Raw genomic sequence first — 20,002 nt, 5'->3', positions numbered from 1 at the left:
ACGATACTGGTCTTAGCGGTCTAAAGCCGTGGCACTGGCCATTCATAGATGATGACTGCCAGGGCTGGAGATGCAGATGGCATGCACTGAGGAGTGCCGTAGGTTGGTCCAGCACTTTCGGCTCGCAGCCAGCAGCAGCAGGTCTGTGTGGTCTGGCCGGCACATGCCAGGGTCCCACCGCAGTGACACAACACCACGCAGATGCTGCAGTGTGCAACTGCTGCACCAAAGCTGCAGCCAGCTAGCTATGAGAGCAGAGGAAGCAGATTCATAAAAATTATGCACCTAACTACACGCCTAAGTCACATCTCCAGAGAGTGCAGGTTATTTATATCTCCGCCCCACCTGGCTAGTGAGAAAAGAAGTGAGACCTTGGTCTTCCCCTAATTTCTACAGTTCTTCTGTTCAGGTGAACAACTGCTCTGGATGGGAGCCCAGAGATGGAGAATGGCTTTTTCAGGTCTCCCCCAGTTTGTACCCACCCATAGAGTTTGGTGACTGTATAGGCTTAAATAACATTATTAAATATTTTTAATAAGGTCCCCCAAATGTGTTCAGGATTCTGCTAAGAACCTTCTTAGTATTCACTGTTTATTATTATCATGAAAATAGGTTTGGAGGCTTACTATATCCAACCTTCCTCAAACTTTCAGATACACCCTTTGTGTTCCAATGTTATTTTGCTTCTTACATTTATACAATATTTCTAATAGATGTTAAGTTCTTAGTGTTGCAGTACAACATATCTACATAGCATCTCTATTGTGCTGTTACTCTGATTTACAACCTGAGAGCTGCTGTGAAGATTTGGTGCTTTTTCCTCTACAGCTTATCAATAATTATCCTAATGGTAGTGTTTCAGTTTTACCTAAGAGCATGTCTACACAGCCTTTGCAGTCAGACGGCTCTGCCCATGGCACAAGCCGGCCGGGCAGGAGCTACCTCTGGATTCGACGCCCTGTTGTCGTGTCAGCGCTCTGCTGCCCAACAAGGCACGCATGGAGGATGGCTCCAGCAGCCCGAGTTCAGAGCTGGCTCCCCTCCGGCTGCCCGGGAACAGGAGCAGACTCGGCTGTGCGGACGTGCCCCCGAGACGCTAAAGGGCTCACCCACGTCCTGGCCGCTCTCTGCCACGGCTCCGTCCCTCCAGCTTTACCCTGTCGCTTCCTTCCAGGAAGGAATTAAACCCACCACAGATACCTTCACAGATTCATCCTGAACTTGAGTCACATCTGAGTTTCTGAATGTTGTCTTAAGGCTGCCTAGGACTCCAGGGTGATCAGGACCAGCACGCAGGTCCCATGGATAAAGGGGGCACTTGCTCAGAGATGCGAGTGGGGCAGCATCCCTCCGGACCCACAGCTGTCCAGCCCTTGGGGAACACACAGCAGAACCAACCAGCCCAGGGCAGCCGAGCTGCTAGGGCCAGCCCAGACGTCAACCACCTCCCTGCTTCAGCCCTTTCTGTTTGCTCCTACCACCCTTTTCTCTACCATTGATGCTACCAGGCTGTTATGTTTTTTTGTTTCCTTCTACAGTTTCTGCATTTATGCTTTTACTTTGTTCTATTTTTCATTCTAGGGCCTATGAAGCAGTGCTGACTTATATCTGGTCCATCAGACTTTAATCTGTAAAGCTGACAAAGAGCAAGACAGCACTATCTCTTGAGTTTCACAGTGTCATCTTTCATCAGCTCATATCTTCTAGATCCAGCATGCACTGTCTCTACTCAGTCTTCAGCTTGTGAGAAGACTTACCAAAATCAATAACTCCTCCAAGTCAGGAGGGCCATTGGCATGCTTCCAGCAGGACAGTACGCAACGGTGTTTGCAGAAGCAAAGCTTCTTGTTGGAAGTTCTCCAGGACCAAGAGTGTGTTTATTTGTGTAGAAAAGTAAGAACAAAAAAAAATTAGTATGATGATGACATTGCACTAATTATTACTACTTGGTAATAATCCTGGAATTGGACGCAGAATAATCCCACGGGAATACATCGTTATAATTTATTTATCTAATGTTTTGTTCACTGAGGGAGGCATATGAGCTGTGCATCTTAAGTCAGATCCTCAACTGGTTAAATCTCTGCTGAATTCAAAAGAACTCTGTTGATTAACACCACGCAAGGATCTCGCCCTCTGTTTTGCTGAGACTCCTAGCAACAGCCTAACCACCGCATGGACCACAAAATGCACCGAGGCCACCACGCAGCACACAAATCTCTGAATCATTAGGCAGGTAGTTCTGAGCAGCAACAAAATCAGTTCGTTTCATAGTGACAAGCTTCCTCACCATACAGGAGGGAAGGGTTTTGACAGACACTAGTGTGAGAAGTCAGCATGGTTGCAAGCAAAGCTCGAACAAAAGCTGCAGCCAAGAATGCAGTGGCGTAAATAACTCTGTGGCTACAGCTCTCAGTAGAGATGCAACAGTGACAGAACCCTCTTACATTTCATTTTTGGATGATAAAAATACATCTAAACCATGAAACCTATAGGTTTGAAATGTTTCATAAACATAAAGCTTCACAGTGGTGCCTTCAGAGCATCTAATATGCTTTTGGTATAATTTAAATGCCTTGTAAGCACTATATTCTGCTGAGGAAAATGTCAGTATAGCCATTTTAGAGAGAGGCAGATTTGGGCACAGAACAGTTAGAGCTCCAATATCAAGAAACTTTAACTTCATAGCAAGATGGTTATGCGTCTGCCAGGGTGGTTCTAAGACCTGCTCCCAGGTGATACCAGAGGCCGAGACACCTAACAACGCCAAATAGCTGTCCCCCACCCCAGGCGAATAGCTCCAAGGGCAGGCCAGGTGCATCCCTTCCGCGTGCCATACGAACATCTCATGTGAAGCCAACCGTCTCGCAAGCCCTCACCCCATCTGGCAAGGCCCTGCGAACATCTGCCCAGGGCACGACTGTTTGCACTACGCCGATTCTCTGAACCTGTAGGTCATCCCGTGCCACAGGCACCCTCAGCTCCGCATCTAACTCATCAGCAAACTGTCGCTATCCGGGGGAGAGGAGGAAGGAGGGAGACGGGAGGCAAGGGAGGCAGAGCTGAGGGTTATACATGTCCTACACTGCTGGGCCAGACAACACACCTGTAACCCATGCACTTCCATGACAACTTCCAGGCAACAGAGGCCATACCATTGCAGCGATATCAAAGCACAGACTGGCTGATAAATGCTAATGATGACAGGTAGATCCCCACCATCTTGGACAGCTTTCAGATCCTTGTCAGAAGCACCAACTTGTAGGCCTGCTCAGGGTGCCAGAAGTTATCTGCATCAAAGGAATAAAATCAGTAACTGTGGGGTCACAGCCGTGAACTCCTCCTCAGCTGTTGTGCCCTTCAGGCACTTGGACTCCAGCTGCTTTGGCTCACACACTCTCCTCAGAGTGGACTTGACTTTCTGGGTTTTCCTTGCCTTTCCTCCAGCCCTCTTCCCATCACGCCACCCATGCAGGCAGCTGACTCATGCCTCTGTTGTAACCTTAAACAACTGCTCACACAGTCCGCAGCCCACTCCTATTAGTAACATCTTCCTGCACAAAACAGATCGGTTGTGTCTTGGGGTTTTTTTGCACAGTGAGGACTCAAGGAGGTGCTGCCTGACCGCTTCACTTGCTCAGGGAGAAGCTGCTTTTACCAGGAGACCTCGAGAGAGAGCCAGTACCTTTTCACAGTTAAGTGGGGATCGAGTCTACAAGATCTGCACTGGGAAAGGCTTTCCCTTTCGGACAACCAATCCACTCTACTAATGCTCCAGGATATTTCCCTGGGAAGCTCTCACTAGCCTGCCAAATTCATGCTGCTTATGTTACACTCTCCTGTGTGCTTGAGCGTCCTGGGCAGAGGAAAGGATGGTTTGAAATTGGTTCTGCTGGCGGTTCTCTCCTCTCCTGGCCGGGGAGAAGGAAGAAGGGTGATGCAGGTGGGCAGTCAGGAGCAGGAGGTGGCTACAGAAACTGCCTCAGGCCAGGACACAGCGCATCTGGCACTTGCTGAAACGCATGTTCTGATTAACGAGAGTGGTCCACGGCTGACATGCAGGTGATAGCACGGCGTGACTTTGCTCATTTGGCAACTTCACTTGTACTGCAGAAGTGGTGCAGGCGTTTATGGCTAGAAGAAACTTCTCTAACTGAAATAAGGCATAGATGGATGGGAAAAGGGATGAAGGAAGAGAGGTACAAGGATGCTTCCTTGGGGTTTGGGTCTAGGGCGATTCCAGGAAAATATTCTGGTCCTTTCCTTTTCTGACCCACCTTCTCTACCAGTGGCTCACTTGTGCCCCTACCCCCTTCTAGGCATCCCATAGCCTATCTCTTAGTCCCTTCATGATTACGAGGTCTACAAAGTCACTAGAGCCACAATCCTATTCCACAGGCAACCTCATAGTCCTTCAGGCAGGTAAAGTCCTCCTTCCTCTCTTTTTACCCATCCTTTATTCCTCCTCCTTGCTTGTGCAGAGCTGGCAATAAACTCCACGCTGGCTGATCTAGAAGGTAAGCTGGGACTGGGGGAGTCTCGTGAACAGAGCAAGCTCCTCAGGCTCCTGCTCACCCTCAGGCTGGTGCATTCACCAGTCCCATTCCCAAGATATTTGCAACGCAGTCCTTGCAAAGCGGAGTGGCCCAAGGGTGCAGCTGGCCTGGAGGTCTCGTGGGGCAAGTCTATGCCTTATTGGTGAGCAAGCCAGCTCCTGATGGAGCAACAGGTACTGCCAAGGATTTAGTTATGATCCCTCCGTGGAGGGCTTTCTGGAACTGGACTGGCTGCGTAGGCTGGATGTTCTCGGTGTGGCTGTAGCCATGCTGTGCTTCTTACGGAGCTCACAGGTCCATGGCCATCCTGGCTGCAGGCCTGGCTGCTCGGCTCCTGCAGAGCCTCCTGCACGGAAGCTCCACCTTCCCTGGCGGACAGACTGACGGGTACGCGATGCTGCTCCGGCAGCACGGGCAAAGCAGTCCACGCGTTTTCCTAGTGTGCCTCTTGCTGTGAAGTTTGTTAAGAGGCTTTCTGTGGATGGGGACACAAGGGTCTGGCTTAAACGCGAGGCCCTATGCCATAAAATCTGCTGTGATTGGTATTCCCTGCCCCAAGGTGCTCCAAGGTTTCAAAGGCAGGGCATCCATCCCACCCAGGGGAAGGTTTATAAACCCCTGGATTGGTGACAATTTGACATACTCAGAATTTCCTCCGTGGCTTGCCAGCTGAGGCACCCCAAAGGGGAGCCTGAGGGCACTCCTGTGGTTAGACTGCACGGACAGCTGATGATTTTGGTGCTAAGGACACTACTTCAGGGTAGGATATACACAGACATTGTGTATAATTTGCACAGGGCATTGCTACAAAAAGCAAGCATTTCCGTGGGAAATTGTGCTCTAAAATTTTGTTGTGCAGTTGTGCTACATGCACAAACACTTCCAGGCCTGGGGGTATGCTCAAAACCTCAGGGCTTTCATAAGCTTTGCAGCCCGGTGGTGTTCAAAGCCAGCACAGTCGTAGCGATGACTCTTCTCCATTTACCAGCCCAACTGTTAGGCAACGCTTCCTAAAGCGCACGCAGAAAGCGGCTCAGCAGCAGGTGAAACGCTGCAGCTGCACCGACGTAAACGTTCTCCCTTGTTATATTACCAAAATGTGCCAGGATTCATCACAAAGGATGACAGTTTTTCTCTAGCTGGAAACCAGCATTTTTAAAACTTCTAGTCCATTTTCTCCAGCTATGTTTTATTGTTCCATTTACTGTAGAGCCTGGAGATGGCCCTTTCAAGAAGGGAGGGAATCACCAATGTGTTCCCAATTTTTTTTTAATTTCTGTTTTTGGAGGCAGAATTGTTCTCCCCTCTTGGAGGACAAGAATCATTGCATGCACTACGAAGCTTAGATGATATGCACTCCAGGCTCAAGGTTCGTTATGACTGACTTGGAGATGGTTACAGCTCCCAGAAGTCTTACCTGGGTTACTAATAACGCCTGACCATTAAAAATCAGTTCTGTTCCACCACTTCAAATTAAGAGCATGAAGTTTGAGAAGGAGAAACAATTCTCCATTCCTATGTGTTCTCTGTATAAATACAATGCCCCGTCTGCTGCCAAATCTTCATTCCCTGAGAGGCACCGGACAGCCTCTACCACTGCAGTACTGTCATCTGCTCAATGACTACCTAAAATTCTCGCCTGCAGCCTAGTTATGCATTTAATTAAGAATCATTGGTGTTCGTGTGACAATCTAAAACCAGCTTGTCTAACATAAATTGAAAGTGTTAAACAAAGATGATCATTTTAAGCTTTAGCCTAAAGAAAATACATAAAAGCAACTACTCTGTCCGGAAAACAAAGAAGAGGCCAACCGGAGGGGGCAATCAGCATTTGAGGAGCCTTTAATATAACATGAACATCTTAAGTGAAGCTGTCTGCAAAAAAAGTTTATGTGCAATTGCCAAATAGCTAGCCAGATTCAGAGGATTTCTCTGAAGCACGGCGTGTTAATTGGAGGAAAGTTGGAAAGCTTTCTATCAGGATCCCATAACAAGCTTCATTAATATGGGGTGCAGTGGTGAATTGCATGTTAAAATAAAAAGGCAGACTAAGATAATTAAAGGGTGATTTAATTGAGAAATATACTGTCGATATGATGTGGTAAAAAAAGTCTAACCTGGCACTAACTGATAGCCACATGCTTATCAAACAACACAAATATGACAGCATGCACCAATAAGAGAAAAAAGGCAGTAAGGGTAACCGAGGAAAGGGGGGCTGAGCTGGAGGTGTTACAGTGAAAGCAAAAGTCCTGCAAAAATGGCTGTGAGTTAGTTCAGCTTAAGCCATTCGCTAAAGCCCTCGTGAGTGCAGGGCCTAAAGAGGTAGTCAGTTTGGGACAAATGATCCCTAACATGTTAAATGTACGGCTACTCACCCATAACAGCGTAACTAAAAGAATTATTCTGTTGAGTGGGACCTCAGATTAGACATAAATTATTCCATTTTCATTTCATTTAGTTTGATTTTCTCTCTATTTCCTATTTTCTAAATTAAATAAACCTGCTTTGATTTAAGATAATTTGCCTTTACTGACTATTACTTAGGGATAAGCATTGCTAAGCCATTCCCTGTGAGAAGGAAAACAAAATTCAAGGTTCAGAGGAACACAAGGAAAGCAGATATCCAGTGAAACACATGATGAAAGGTGAGTTGTCTACACCTCATCACCAAGAACTCTTGAGTAACCAGGGAGGTTCTGGATAGAAAGGAAACAGGTGAAAGTCTTAAAAGAAAGGTGCTAGGAAAGTGTGTCCAAAGCTTACCACGTATCACTACTGCGTAATAGATCTTGTTCAAATACTCCTCCCATCTCAACATCTAACATCATTGCCACAAATGCACCACTCTGCGGACATACCGGCGATTCATTCTGTTGCCATCAAATAAATAGCAGAATTGTTTCCTATTTCCATCCTATGCACTGCAGAGACATTTCTGACTGCAGCACCATATGTGCAATAGAGTTATTAATTAAATGCCACGAGTCTGCACGGCACAGAGGAAGACCCAGTTCCTGTTTTTAGGCATGCACATTCCAATTACACAGAAATCTCCTAGGTATATTATACCGGCGGAGAGCTTGCTGCTGCACACGGGTGGACAAGGGGACTGGGGAGGGAGTTACCTACGGGTCGGCAGTAATAACCCCATGCAGGAGCTTTTGTGCAGGCGGAGATGTGGGCAGGGAGTGACAGCATCTGCCTCCATGCATGCCCTGCCCTCCAAGTGCGGAAGATGCGGCGCGTCCAGAAAACCCACTGCTACGAAAGGGAGGTCTATAAAAGATCGGAGGTTGTCAGCACCGTATGTAAATGGTCATTAAAAGGGCATGTTTATGTGGAAATAAACCCTTGAGGTGTGGAAGACAGAAGGGAATAATGGGAAGATAAATGGTCGTCTCTGCGGGAGTCGCAGGCTTGCAGGCTACGTGGGCTTCCTGCGAGAGGAAATATTTGCAGCCTCTATATGCTGTACATCTTTAAGAAATAAGCTGGTTTTGACCAATGCCACAAGCTTTTTCAATGGTTCCAGAGATACCGTCAAGCTTCTTTTGCTTCTCCTACATTTAAAAATTTCATAAGCTGAGCTGCTCTTGTATTTACAGATAGTACAGCAACAGGGACCCATAACCGGTAAATATACTGGATGATATACCCCTTTTTCTTAGGGGTTATATGATCAGATTATGGGTTTCAACAATTTAACTGCCTTGTTTTATTTCTACTTTATATTGCAGTTGCATCTGGAAATCAGAAAATTCGTTTTTAAAAATGAGAAAGGGAGAGATAGGGGAGTAGAGCAGAGAGAAGAAAAGCGAGAAAAAAAGAGAATAAATTGGAGCAAGCTAGAACATTGGACATGTTCTGTTGCTCATTTGGCTTCATCTAATCACAGAGATTTTCCCCAAACTATTGGTACGTGAAAGCTGAACGCCATTTTTACTCCCGACTCTCTTGTTGCATTTTACTGCTTCCAGAGAGATGGGCAGTAAAGCATCTCTCTGACACTGTACCCTTGACCCCATGAAAATCTGTAACAGATTAATGCCTATAGTCTCATATCTCTTTAGTAGCCTCTAATCTATGCAAAGTGAATTGTTTCGGATTTACCTAGAACATCGTTGCCCACCTGGCAATTTGTAACTGCTGTTTGCAGTGACAGAAACTCTTAATCACGCCACAGAATAAAGATATGCCCTTAAACTCATTAAAAGCAGCAGACTTTTAAGGGCGAAGCACCAGAAGCAGCTAACCACCCAGCTGGTTAGATCCTGAACAAGCGTCTCAGGGGGACCAACACCCTCTCCACCGCCAGCGCTGCTCCTTCTCCTCTTGCTGCCCGCAGCGCGGCAGGTCCTGGAGACCGGGGCCTCCTCGCATGGAGAAGGACGGGTCTTTCCATGGGGCACCAGCTCTCCGAGCGCCCACCTGCAACAACTCACCATCTCGTGTCCCCACGGCCGCAGGTCGGTGATGGCATCTGCCGTGGCTGCGCCCTCCGAGCACCTCGTGGACCAAAATCAAGATGTTGCGCCTAGGACAGGGACGTATCCACTTAGATCAAAATGCATCCGAGAACAGTTTTTTGCATGAAGATGTTCTTGGGTTCCCATCTGTGCATATCACGATTTTAAATAGGGCTCGCATCTTCCAAACTCTTGCTTCACCAGAAAAAAAACCAGAACAAACTACAAGAAAAAAAACCCAAAAAACAAAACCCAAATGAAAACGAATAACGAATAAAAAACAAAGAAACAAGGACATGCTGAAGCAATCACTGCACTCATACATTTGTTTTACTGGTTGACATGCACAATAAATTGTAACACTTACCAAATAACCATTGAAGTTCAAATGATGTACACACATCTATAATCTTAGTTAGCTGCTTGCTGGCGTACTTCAGGAATGCCACTGTGTCCTCCAGTGTAATTCTGTATCAATGACTTTTCCAAATAAATCTAGTTGCTGGTTTATATTAATGAACTGTCAGAGTTCCCATTGTTTTCCCATGGTCTTGCAGCTGCATTCTTTCACAGGTGCTTGGCAAATTAAAATGATGCTGGTTTGGGGTTTCAGGCTGATACAAAATCACTCCTTCAGCAGATTGTTAGGAAGTTATTCATGCAAGAAGCACATCTTTCCTTGAGACAGTCTGCTTTTCTCCTTATCCTCCTATTCCTTCACTGACCCTTTGCATTTCTGATGTTTCCTGCTGATGAAAAAAAAAGCAAGATTGCTTCTTGTTTCCACTTAGCGAATAACTCCTCTGACAATACCAATCTTGGAGCAGAGTGCATGGCTTGACTCTCTCCCCATTACCCAGGTGTAAATCGAACGCACCTCCAGCGAAGCCACCGTGCCAGGCCTCGCAGCGGCGTAAATCGGCACGGCTCTGCGGAGCGGGACCGGCTCGCGGGCTAGCTGCAGATCTGGCACGGCGTAGAGTAAAACGGGTACAAACGGTAGGATAACCTGACTGGTAATTTTTTTAATCTACCAAAAAAAATAGAACAATGATAGTGATCATGACTGCGTCATTTCTAGGGTGCAGCTCCAGGTGAAAGCTCAGGCACTGCGTGTATTTAGTACAGGACCCGTTGTCCCCGTGCAGGGGAACACTGAAGGCTGAAGTTGGTGGAGAGGCGGATGCTTTCCACGTCCCAACGCTTCCATCGCTCTGAGACGTAACAGGTTTAGCCTCGAGCCTACCAGCGTAGAGGCACCCAGCTTCTCCAGCTGCCTCCCCTCTTGGCTGCGAAAGCCGAACCACTCTGGGAAGGACCTCCTCCGATGGCTGGCATCTCGGCTAGCGGGTGGGATCTCTGCGCCCAGCGGAGGCGGATACTTCCTTGCGGTGGGTGAAGAGCAGGAACCTCACCCGGGTGCTTTGACTTGCCTGCTGGAGGCATCTTCTTGCTACTGACGCAGGACGGAGCCCAGGAACACCAGCTTCGGCGTCTTTGGGCAGGGGCTGTGAAGGCACCATCTAGGAACCCCGTCACCGCTGCAGACGCTCGGAGCTGCCCTGGGGGCTCGCTGCTGGATGAGCCAGCTCGCAGGACGGTGGCGATGGAGCCGGGCCGGACTCCAGCGGAGAGCAGGGACCACCCGGCGCTGCCGGGGAGCCGGCTCCGGGGCCAGCGTCTCCCTGGGGTGCTCCGAAGCCCTTTCGGAAACGCGGCAGCAAGAGCCGCTTGCGGTACTGCCTAAACGGGGGAGGGAAAATAACGCCGGGAGTCTCACTTCTCCGTTTGTTGCAGTAGTCATCCCAGACTTGCCATGTAAAGCGATTTACTTAATAGCCCCGGCCCCTCCCCAGCACAAATGGGGAAAGGGAAAAGCTCGAGGTCGGCTGAGCTGGATACTCGGCTGCTGCACGCCTGGGTAGCTCCCCCGTCCCGGCCGGCCGCGTGCCCTGCCAGCCCGGGCGAGGCGGGTCCGGAGGAGGTGCGGCGAGGGGCACCGAGCAGCCCACGGGCCCCGCGCTCCCCGCCAGAACGTGCGCCCCAGCTGCGCCCCGCCAGCCCCCCCCGCACCCCGCTGCAAAACTCCCGGGCTACCAGGAGATAATAAGGAGTCGCTGGGAGGTTAAACAGTTGTTGAAACGAGCCAGTTGAGCATCGTTGCTTTTATTTAAAATATTTCACTTGTGACTCAGTATTAACAATAACAATGAGAACATTTAATATGCAAAAACCTATTCATTTACACTAGCCAGATGCAGTTTTGCTTTGTGTTTCCTCCCTCTAGTGCTTTTTTTTCCGTAATCCCTCCTTTCTTTTAAACTTCTCTAAGCTCTCTCTCTAGTTTTACAGACAGTGCAACCAATGTATCTGAACAACAAGGCCCTCGAGTTCCTGCTGGGGAACAGGAGACTATTATATCTGGCGGATAACTTCACCGGTTTCTGGGACGATGTACTCGGACGACATCCTGCTCTGCCTATTCCCTCTCCTGGTCTCCCCTCACATAATTTCTGCTGTGCAGAGCTTTCCAGTTTGCTGCAGGCTGGGCAGAGGACTTCATCCAGCAGAAAGGACCTGCCCTGCTCCCTTACTGACCACCCCGGCACGCAAAGCCTGAGCCCCTCTGCACAGAGACACAGGCTGCTTTCAAGCTAGAAAAGTCAGGTTCTTTCCTCAAAACCGAAGAGCTGTAGAACTGTGCAAATCTGAACACTAGAAAAGCTTGCCAGGCTTGATTCTGCCGTCTCCTACCTCCAGCCCAAAGCTGTCAGCCCCGCTCAGGACCGGAGAGCCCAGCCCAAGGAGGGTGCAGCAGGCTCATCTGCTGGCAGAGCCTTGCCTGGGCGTGGGGCAGGAGCAGCCCCAGCACCGACCAGTCCCACCCCGCAGCTGGCACCCGCCAGGTTTCCTCCGCTTCCCAGGTCCCACTACTACCAATGGCACAGGCTCCTAACGAAGGAGACAGCTTCAGGTAAATTATGTGGATTCAAACATTTCTGACCTTATAATGGGCTCGTGCTGCCGGGTCCAATGTTCAACATAAAATATACTATGTGTAAAACATACCTGCGCCCAGCTCCTGGGCTTGGTCCCAAAGGGACCGGGAGGTGGGGGGGAATGGGCCAAAACTTGTTTTTCTGACTTGAGCTATGGGAGAAAAATGAAGGACATTTTATTTTTCAGGAAGGAGAGCTTAGGCCAAAAAAAAAAAAAAAAAGAAAGAAATCGCATCCTGATGCTACTCGTTCTGATGCCACCCAAGAGCTTTTGGCCACCACAAAACCCCTCTCAGGTCACGCAGTGACAGAACGAGGGCCGAAGCACCTTCTGCAGGTCGGGTCCTCGTGAACTGGGTCCATCGGATGCTCTGGGTTTGCCTGTTTGGTAAATACTGGTCCTGCAGACAGCAAAGGGGCAGGGCAGTGAAGGTTATGGGAAAACAAACCTGCAGGGTTATACCAGGCAAGAAGAAATAGCGCAAACACAGATCTTACGGATAAGCAGCAGGTGCTGCAGAGCCGTGTCTCAGGATTTCCACCCTGTCGCACGGCGGGTGGCGAAGCGGTAGATCGGCCCCCCGACACCGCTACATGGGCACGCGCTGTAATTAGCACGGGGGCTTCGTCACCGCGGCGTTGGTAGCAGTAGGGTTATCTGCTACGGACCCCCGTGAAAACCCAGGTGCTGCTGGTGAACACACGCTGCCGGAGCCCACGTGAACCAGAATCAGGCAGCAGAATAAGGCAGCACAAAACCAACGCAGACCGCGGCAAGCGGCACCGTGCCATGAACCAGAGGAAGATGGAAAGCAGAAGACTGGAAGAGTTTCTGTGCCTCAGAAGTGAGTTTATGCTTTTCTGAGTCACATACTCTCAATAAAACCTTGCATTACTAGAGTGCAGATACAGATCTCATCCTCCACCCTGCTTTTTCAAAAGCCAGCACGCAGAAGTGCTGGGCTTGCCAGTAATTACTTCAGTGATTTTTATAAACTGCTTTTTTCCAATGGATCAACGGCACTGGTTTTCCTTAAGGACTTAACCTGTTGGAAATTCAAAGTAAACCTGGCCTTCAGCTATCGAATCACACTAATTCCCGTGAATAGGCAGTTCTGCTCTCCCCCAGCTCTCACAATGCAATTTCTTTTGTTTATATTTCCTCCCCAAATTACCTGTGCTGAGCATGAGAAAGTTCATCCCATTGTGCGATACTGATTAGATGGGTTAAAAAAAGGCATATCATAATCCTGCTTGTTGGAAAACATGAAAATAGGTGTCAGTGTTAAATATAACTGCTTTTTTAAGATTCCAGAAAGTCCTATTAGCCAAGTCACATTAACTATCAATGCAGAACTCTTAAAGAATATCCAAAAATTTGTCTAGTTTATTTTTAAAAAAGAAAGGGGGAATCTTTATAAAAAAGTAACCTAAAAGTGCAGTATTACTGCAATTTCATCATGTTAAAGGGATGATGTCAGGTAGTTTAGGTTCAAAATTTAACTTTTTATGAAAACCAAAACATCTACAAAAGCCAAACCCTTGTTCACTCTCTATTTGTGAAAGACATTTCTTGCTATCTTACCCCTAGCCCTTCTTTCAATGGAAAATTTACCCACTTAAGGGTAGGAAAAGACTTTGGCCTTTGATCTCATTTTTAGTACTTAATATCTTTATGCCTTTTTGGAAACATTTATACTGCATTTAACCACTGCCCTGCAATGCTACGTTAGCCCACAGAGGGCTTGCTACTGATTTTTGCCGAAACGACAAGCCACGGGCTGCTTCATCCCTTTCTTGCTGGCTGCTAATTGCATTACAAGACGCTAACTTTAAGCACATGGAAGTATGTTTTCCAGCCTCCAAGCGGAGAGGCAAGTCCGGAGAGGTGCTGCGCACCTGCAGCTCCTACACAGTTTGCTCCAGTCAGGTCGTCCTCCCTCTCCCGGTGCCTGCAGACCGCCCGTTTTCCTAGCAGCTGGTGGTTTCCGTTCAGTTCTGAGCCCTCCCTGCTGCTGCAGGCAAACAGCCCCATCCCTGCTGGGGATGGGCACGCCGAAGCCCCGCTCCTTGCCCCAGACGCGGCTGCAGGCTCACCGCTGCCCGTGCGTCTCCCCTCTCAGTCCACCAGCTACAGAAACGCTACCGAAGTGCAGGAACCAACCCTCAGGCTTCTTCCAGGTAAGGAAATTCAGCAAACATGGTGATAACACACTTGGGTCTGATTTTGTGCCACTTGTCAGAAATATTTCTTCCTGATCTGTGGGTTTATATCATGCTATCCCATCTCCTCCCTCTGTCCCAGGCTGGGCTGAGGCACTGTGTCTACTCACGGCTGTTTGCTGAGATGGCTTTGATGGCTTTTACGGTTTCTCATAGCCCGAGGGAGTTTCTCTCTTGCACTTCGTCACATTGGACATTCGGGTTGAGAGCCACTGAGGATTTCCTTGTGAGCGAGGTGCAAAAAGTAAACAGATGTTAGGAGTGAAGAAAACTAAATTAGATCATGGAATTTGAGAGTTGCTTCATTTGGAGTCACAGCTGGGAAGTTATTAGGAACAGAGGTAAGGACACACATTTTCTTTTGACATCTTATTTTTAACCTGACAAAACTTGCTTGAGCTCATCTTAAGACCGTGCAGCTATAAGGTCACCTCTCAGACACCTCCACACCAGCCCATGCTGGGACCATCAAGCCTGCCCAACCCTGTCATTGGGCTGTGAGCTAGAGGTTTCAGGTCCCTTTTAGAGTCGGTGGAGATATGTGGGTGTCAGCTGGCCAAACATAGGTGTCTACGCTCAGGCGAGCACAGACACGTAGCTTGCTCGTAAACTTCTACGGTGTAGACAAAATTTAGATACCTGAGCAAATCTTCCCTGCAATAAGAAGCACCTCACTGGGATCTAAGTCCAACAGAGGTTTGATGCTAGAAAACTCACACCACTACGGGTTTTCTGCTCTTTGTGTTATTGTTTCCATTCCAAAATCATGAAGATGAAAGTTAAGCTGCTCCTAGGGCCGTGCAATAACTCTACAGTGGAATACAAACCAGCTGTCCTTACAACTTGTGAATAAAAATAACAACAGAGCGGGGGAACTTGGATCCCACAGTTCAGCACTGATCCACAGAGCTGATCTACTAATCCTGTTATGACTCTACTCTCTCAGCGGAAATGTGAAGGTTTATGGATTGACTTGCATGAAGAACTTGTTTTTATTCACCGGTCCTGATCACTTGTTGAATGATACTGTTAATAAATAACTCCTCCTGAGCAAGCTACATCTTCAGAAAAGCTATGCCTTGTTAGATGCTACACCTCAAAACTCCAGAAGTAGGCTGAAGAGTGGATGAAAAAATGTTTTGCAAATATAAAGCAGAAGGTACCAGACCGACTGTTTCCTGGCAAAGGAAATGCAGACTGAACGGCTGTGCCCACACAAGAAGCTGGAAACCCGTCACAGGTCTGCCTTCCAACAAGAGCAACTCATATTCTCATTTGGTTAAAGAATCTTATATTTTCACCATTTGGGGATTGCAAAATCAGTGCAATGATCTGGACTGAGATTACAGCACATTACTTTAGATAGGATAAACAATAATTTCTGGGACGATATCAATCAAAAAGATTATTGCAGCTGCTTTGCCAGAAGCATAACACGATTCTGAGATGAGATGTCCCCTCTCAACAGTTTCCAGGCTGCCTGTGTTAAGGGATCATGCATTGATCATTCCCTTACTGCCCCTTCCTATCTGCCACAGGCAGCCCTCATTGCTCCACGTCTCCATTAACAAACAGAGAAAATCTGTAGAGAACAAAGGCTGCTGCTTTCCTCTCTAATCCTTCTTCACTGGCACTATTAAAAATCCAGAAAAACAAACACACAAGCAAACAAAGCTCTGAGAAAAAGGAGCAGGTTGATTTAGACACTATTTCAGCAAAACCCAGGAAGAAAGCAACACATTGCAATTGCACTCACAGCTCATTTCCAGCTCCCGAATCCCTTCTCCTGACATGTTTATGAAAAACAGTGTGCTCAACATGTTGCACGCTGTAACTCAAAGTCGCCTTGAGCTGTCCTCCTCCCAGAAGCACCTATACTCAATGCCAGTCAACTCTAAAGGGTCTACAGGAACGAGCCGTTACAGGAAAGTGGGACAAGCCTGTTGGCACGAGTGCGTCGGGTCTCTGTGAAGAGTGGTGCTCCAACGGCCGGAAGACCTGGAAGATGAAGCACCTGATGTGCTTACCTCCATGCATCTTAAGCTACCCTGCAAAACCAAAGAGGGTACGGTGTTGTGGGCTTCTCGCCCCCACAGCCTCGTTGGCCACAGACTCACCCTCTGCCCATCCCTGCAGCCCTCCCCTGCTGCTGACACGGGAGAGGCGAACACGTCCTGGCTTTCTGCGTTCTCCCCAGGTGGGCTGGGAAGTAGATGTTTCCTAGTATTTTCTTTGTGGATTGGAAACGAGGGGATGGAGCTCTTCCTGGCCCATCTGTTGGCAGATACCACCTCTGTTTTTGAGGTGGGAAATGACGTCCTTGCCGCTTCACACTGAACATAAGGAAAGGAGAAGGAAGGAGCACCAAGCATGATACAGCATATTTATTCTGAAGGAAAACTCCCTGCCTTTCCAGCTGCCCAATTTCCAAACGATTATTCTTATACTCCCATATATTCATGCCTCTAAGGATGTAAGAGTAAGACCCGTGAATATCCGTGCCGCCTCTCTCTCAAGCGCGGGTCTCCCACACTATTTCCCAGCACCTGCCCTGTCTCCATGGGAACATCACCCCAGTTTGGATGCTGGATTTCCCTTTCTCCACAAGAATCGTGCACCGGGGAACAGTGTCCCACCTGCCATACGACAACAATTCCAGAATAATCCCACCCCACTACAGAGGCGCACGCGACTCCTAGCCATGCACACTGACTATAATCTATATTTTTGTGATGCAGAATACTAAAAATAATTTTACTGTAGAATCATGCTGCTACAACCATTTTAAGCCCTGATTTTCCTCCCTATTCTGCCAAATGACATAGACTTAAGCATCATAATGTAAAAAAATTCCAAATACTATGGATCTTCTCATTTTTCTCCCGGTGTCGGAATGCTAGAAGTTCAAGTGTACAAGCTTTTTTCCATAGCCATGAAGATCTTTCCTTTCCTTCCACATAATAATTGCAGGTAGGAAGACCCTACAGTCCCTGCAGTTTGTTGGGACATTAGATAAGTGCATTCCATTTGATTAATAAAGATTTTAGTCAATATTCATCATCTGTGAACACATACACAGGAAGAGGTCAGGAGAAGAAGACGAAGTACCAGCCCTTCCTTTCTGTTGTTCATATTCTTGGAATTCAGTAACAATAAATGAAATAATTACTCAGACAATTATTTCAGTGTTTCCTTTCACAACAATATAAAAGGTAAAAAATGAACATTTTTGCATGATACGCTGTACTCACCCTGATGGTTTTCTAATGTTTTCAATTACTCTTGTTTCCAAGATAACATTGCAGAGATAAAATAGTCATCTTGGAACATTAAAAACAAAACAAAAAATCATTCTCCATTTATGTAAATTTTATTCTTGACTATTATAATGAAGGCCACACAGAAAAGTTAGTGCATTTGCAACATTATTCTATTCATGCCTTCATTTTTTAGGTTTGATTGTTTAAAACTCTACTGAATCATTGAATCAATAGATGAGAGCTCACAAGAATATTTTCTTTTAAATAAGACAATTATTATGCTTTATAAATGCAGAACATTAAAGTGACTTGGAAACAGCTTCAAAAAAGACTTTTTAAAAAATGTTTTTGTTCAAGATTATTTATTTTGGGTGGATGAGTTTTGTAAAATACTTTGCACAAGTGATTTAGGAGCATAAATTCAAGAATAAGCCTCTAAAAGCTGAGCTGTTAAGGTACCTAAGCATTTTGGTATAATGTATCTTAAATAATTTTAAACAGGCAAAATTTAGAGACAGACAAATTTGTTTAGAATTTAAATAATTTTTCAAATAATTACGAGATGTTTTATGTGAACACTGAATTAATATATTTACACATATATACGTCTCACATGTATGTGAGTAAATTTTCTTTAAATATCATGTGCGCATTACAGTTTTTACTCTGCCTAACTTCATATATATGTATATAAAAATCAAAGAGGATCTTAGGGAGAGAATGTTTTTTGCATGAAGCAGAGCAAGATACAGAAGCAGCTGAAGGCAGGCTCACTGAGGAAACAGGAAAGCAGGTATTTCTTTAAGGGAGACTTATTTCGTGGCCCCAGCTAAACTAGCACTGTTGATACATCCAAGGTCTAGATAGAGAGAAGACCAAAGTCTTTGCACGACCAAGTCGAGGGGAAAGCAGCAGCAGCAGCAGCAGCAGAGGGGCCGCTGCCAGGGAAAGCCAGCGAGCATCCTGCAGAGGCACATACCGCTTCTCTGTGCACAGAGAAGATACTGGGGCTGAGCGGAATTTATCAAAATTTGCAAGAAAGGGGTGAGAGCTGGGCAGCTGAACGTGCTCACCCCTGCTCTATGAACTGTAGTGAATAAGCACGGCTTTGGAGTTGCTTTACAGTCATTTTAGTTGACTCATAGGTCAGAGGCCCCAGATACAAAACTACTTTCTGGGTGCCAAACATCAGTGGATAAGTTGTGATGAAATAACGGGGAAACAGAGATCCCCTGCGCAGAGGGCCCATGAGAAGAAGCTGGCCCAGGACATCCCACCCGGGGCAGAAGCGAGGGACTCCGCGCCCGCGCACCCGAAGCAAACGCTTGAGAAGGAGCAGTGCGGCCGAGCGCCCCGTATCCTCCTGCCCCGCCTGGCTCATCAGCGCCTGGGCTTGGGGCCACTGCTCGCTCCCAGCCTCTCATGGGCAGCAACTAGCACGAAGCAGCCAGGCAGCTTCGTATCCACCTCTCCAAATCCGAGAGGCTGCAATGGAGATTGATTGATCTCGGGATGTTTTGGTTCGCCGTTTCAGTCACTGTCAGGCTTTACCGCGTGATCCGGCGCTCAGATGTGCTCGGGTTGTGCTGTTCTCTGCTCACGCCGCTCCTGCCGCTCTGTTTGTGCGGTATCTCCTTTTCTCACAAGGGCTACTTTTAAACCTGGTGCTGACTGAATTTCTAATCCTTAAAACATTTGCAGAAATAGAGAATTCATCCCACACAATGGATTATCCAAAAGAAAAAGAAATATTGGCAGGAATCTCACTTGGCTGGGGTGTATTCTACAGCAAAGCAAATATTCCGAAAGAGCAGAACTGCTGGACTCCCCCGTGTAGGTAGAACTGAGGAGCAACTTTAAATTTCCACCTGTAATACTTAATTGCAACTTCAGCTAGACATCTCTTGCCCTAAATACACCCCTAAGTTTTTTATTACAACATAAAGATAAATCAGCTTTTGAAAGCTGAGCCTCCTTTCAGGAAACTAGAAGTAAATTGTACAGCCTTTAACTTCACTACATCGTGACAAAATCTGGCCATTTTCGTGCACGCCTCGTGTGTGTTTTGTATTTCTCCTGGGGTTTGAGAAACACTCGCCCCAGATAAACGAAGGTTTTGCCACAAAGCATGTGCGACTGGACATTCAGGTTTACCGTGCTCAAAAATCTGTAGTCTATTGAAAAGTGCAAGTGCTGGGATGAGTAAATTAAGTCATGCCTAATTTTATAATATATAACACGGGGCACAAGGGAAATAGCTATACCATTCATTGTCACACTTACTTCAAGAAGAACTTAAAACTTAAATTCTAAAGGTAAAGTTTCAGTACTAATATTCACCTTAAGTTGAATTTCTGAGAGGATGGAGCTGTGGAATTTGAGACTAGCTTGGTGCAAGGCACATGGAGCCCACAAACTTGTGCATGTGCAGAAATAATGCACATTAAAATAGAACTAGTTGTCACCCTCCGTTGGCAGCACCAGGACCCAAGACC

The 20,002-nt window shown here is 47.0% G+C and overlaps 1 long non-coding RNA gene across 5 annotated transcripts in view; it reads right to left on the bottom strand.

Annotated features, from left to right (window-relative positions):
- LOC112985192 (uncharacterized) overlaps nucleotides 1–20,002 on the bottom strand; it is a 64,747-nt gene that overhangs the window by 24,103 nt on the left and 20,642 nt on the right. Inside the window, exons 4-6 of one of the 5 annotated variants that reach the window (XR_010385845.1) lie at nucleotides 14,358–14,470; nucleotides 9,393–9,771; nucleotides 9,002–9,247 (exon numbers count right to left, since the gene is read on the bottom strand). This is a non-coding gene — a long non-coding RNA (uncharacterized LOC112985192). Of the gene's footprint in view, nucleotides 1–1,757; nucleotides 1,858–9,001; nucleotides 9,248–9,392; nucleotides 9,775–14,357; nucleotides 14,471–20,002 lie in introns of all 5 variants that reach the window. The other 4 variants (XR_010385843.1, XR_003259677.2, XR_010385842.1 and 1 more) reach the window with 4 other exon arrangements.

The sequence above is a fragment of the Dromaius novaehollandiae genome, chromosome W, assembly GCF_036370855.1.
Source record: "Dromaius novaehollandiae isolate bDroNov1 chromosome W, bDroNov1.hap1, whole genome shotgun sequence".
Lineage (NCBI taxonomy): Eukaryota > Metazoa > Chordata > Aves > Casuariiformes > Dromaiidae > Dromaius > Dromaius novaehollandiae.
The sequence above is the reverse complement of the archived record's forward strand: the minus strand, read 5'-3'. Positions and strand labels throughout refer to the sequence as shown.